Below are 3,189 nucleotides of genomic sequence, written 5' to 3'. Positions count from 1 at the left end.
GCCTCCCCGAGGAGGGGAGAGAGAGGGCACAGGGAACAATCGCCTCGGAGAAGAGAATCAAGGGACCGAGGTCAATCTAGACAGGGAAACCAAGCCCAATTTTTTGGGAGCCAGGTCATCAAGGAAATCGATACTATCATTGGGGGACCTCACGTTGGTGGCAACACCAGGAATTCCCAAAGAAATCACACAAGGGAAGCAAAGGACCCACCAATGGTCACTTACATTGTCAAGGAGTCGCAAGCAGCCCCCAGGAAGACGCAAAGGGGGTCCACCACCCCCATTGTGATGCATTGGTTGTAAGAGCCGTAGTGGCTAGAAACGGATTGAAATGCATGCTCATTGATAATGACAGTTCCGTGAACATATTGTTCGGCTCCACTATTGACAAAATGTAAATTGAGCACGGGTTGATCCCCATGACCGACCCGCTATTCGGATTCACTGGGGACAGTATTATCCCACGAGGGCAGATCACTCTACTTGTCGAGATGGGTTCGACACCCCTAGTGGCCCAACACTTCATGAAATTTTTGGTGGTAGATCACAGATCAGCTTATCATGGAGTATTGGGCAGACCCGCTTTGAAAGATCCTTGGGCTGTCACGTCCATCCACTACTTGTGCATGAAATTTCCAACCGAACATGGGATTGCTACGGTCCGAGGCGATCAGATGGGCTCCAGGGCATGCTACTTAAACTCGCTGCGAAAGTCCGAGCCCCGAACTATTAATGTAATCCTAACTGAGGTTCCCGTTGAATTCAGTATGGACGTAGAAATACTCGACGCCCCTGAACAAGGGCATACCTCTGAACAAGAGGAAGACGTCGACATGGAAGAGGTCCCTGAACAAGGACACCCTCTTGATGAGTTAGATCCCCGAATAATTGACTCTAAACCAAATGCGATCCCAATGGAAGAATTGGAGACTTTCCCCGCCAACCCAAAAGAGCCCAGTCAGGTCTTGCGTATAGGAAAGTCATTGTCTCCTAAAGCAAATGTAGAGATGATAAGCTTCCTGAAAGGGAATTTGGATGTCTTCGCATGGAAACATGAAGATATGGTGGGAATAGATCCTAGGATCAGTTGCCATCATCTTAACATCAACCCCTCCTATTCCCCCTATAGATAAAAGAGGCTTGCCGTCAATCTGGAAAGGTACGAGGTACTGAAAGACGAAGTGAACAAACTTAGCCATAGTGGTTTCATAAGAGAGGCCATGTACCCGAGGTGGATATCCAACCTGGTCCTGGTGAAAAAGCCCAGCGAAAAGTGAAGGGTATGCGTATACTTCACGAACTTAAATAAGGTGTGCCCCAAAGACAGCTTCCCACTTCCAAGAATAGATCAACTTGTGGATTCTACTGCTGGACATGAACTACTATGCTTCATGGATACATACTTAGGGTATAACCAGATACCCATGTTCCGACCTGATGAGGAAGCTACATCGTTCATTACAGACAGAGGTCTGTATTGCTACAAAGTCATGCGCTTCGGATTGAAGAATTCCGGAGCTACATATCAGAGATTGGTCAACATGATGTTAGCCGAACTCATTGGAAAAATCATGGAGGTCTACGTGGACGACATGCTAGTCAAAAACCTCCAGACAGACGAACACGTATGTCACATCGACCAAACTTTTCAGATACTTAGAAAGAATAATATGAAATTGAATCCACTCAAGTGAACCTTTGGAGTGGCATCGGGTCAGTTCTTGGGGTATATTGTCAATCAAAGAGGAATTGAGGCAAATCCAGTGAAAGTAATGGCCTTGCTAGAGATGAGGTCACCTCAGAAACCAAAGGAGGTCCAAAGCCTCAACGGTCAGATAGTCACAGATAAAAACTTGCCTTTCTTCAATGTGCTGAAACAAGAAAAGAAATTCCAATGGACTTCGAAGTGCGAAGAAGCCTTCGAGGCTTTGAAAAAGCACCTCGAAGAGGCGTCCCTCTTGTCGAAACCTCAACCGGATGAGTCTCTACTGCTGTACTTAGCGGTTTCGGAAGTGGCGGTCAGTGCCGTACTAGTCAGAGAAGAAAATGAGCGCCAGTTGCCAGTGTACTACATCAACAAAGCACTTCTCCCAGTTGACAAACGCTACCCAGACATGGAGAAACTAGCACTCGCCCTTATCACAGCCTCAAGAAAACTGAGGCCATACTTCCAGGCCCACTCAATACAAGTTCTCACCAACTTCCCACCAAAGCAGGTGATGCAGAAAACAGTCTCATCAGGACGCCTGCTAAAATGGGCAATCGAGTTTAGTGAGTTCCATCTAACGTTCCGACCTCGATACACCATCAAGGGCCAGGCCCTTGCTGATTTTATTGTTGAGTTTGCCAAAGCGCCAGAAATGGAGGCGATAATGGAACCAGTCGAGCCCCCCACATGGAAATTGTTCATAGATGGGTCCTCAGGAGTGACTGGCCCAGGGACAGGGATCGTATTGAAAAGCCCGGAAGGCCACAAGCTAAATTGCGCAGTAAAGTTTGGGTTCAAAGCCTCGAACAACGCTGCTGAATACGAGGCCCTTTTGGCAGGTCTTAGTGCTAAGGAGATGCGGGTCAAAAGGCTCCTTGCGAGCAGTGACTCTCAACTTATAGTGAACCATGTCAATGGAAACTTTGCAGCCAAAGATGGTAACATGATTGCGTACTTGAAGTTGGTTTTGGACATAGTTCCTCATTTTAAAAAGTTCGAAATGACTCAAGTCTTCCATCTAGAGAATATACATGCAGACGCCCTTTCAAAATTGGCCAGCAGCAAGGATTCAGAGTTGCTAAAGGTCGTCCCTATTGAGCACTTATCAAAGCCCTCCACCTCCGGAGGTGAAGAGATACTATGGATAGAAGGCACCCCATTGTGGATGCAGCCTATCATCGCCTACCTGAAGGATCAAACACTGCCTGCTTCTAGAGGCGAGGCGAGGCGAGGCGAGAAAGTTAAGAAGAAGGGCTGCACACTTCGTTCTGCAAGAAGATACTCTTTACAAGAGAGGCTTCGCCTCACCGCTTCTTCGATATATGGGAGGCGAAGAGGCCACATACATACTCAGGGAAATCCATGAGGAAATCTGTGGAAATCACTCCAGAGGAACGGCTCTGACACACAAGGTTCTCCGCCAAGGCTACTTCTGGCCGACCCTAAAAAGGGATGCTTGCTAGTTTGTCCAGAATTGTGAT

This window comes from Olea europaea, chromosome 18 (genome assembly GCF_002742605.1).
Source record: "Olea europaea var. sylvestris chromosome 18, O_europaea_v1, whole genome shotgun sequence".
NCBI classification, from domain to species: domain Eukaryota; kingdom Viridiplantae; phylum Streptophyta; class Magnoliopsida; order Lamiales; family Oleaceae; genus Olea; species Olea europaea.
The sequence above is the reverse complement of the archived record's forward strand: the minus strand, read 5'-3'. Positions refer to the sequence as shown.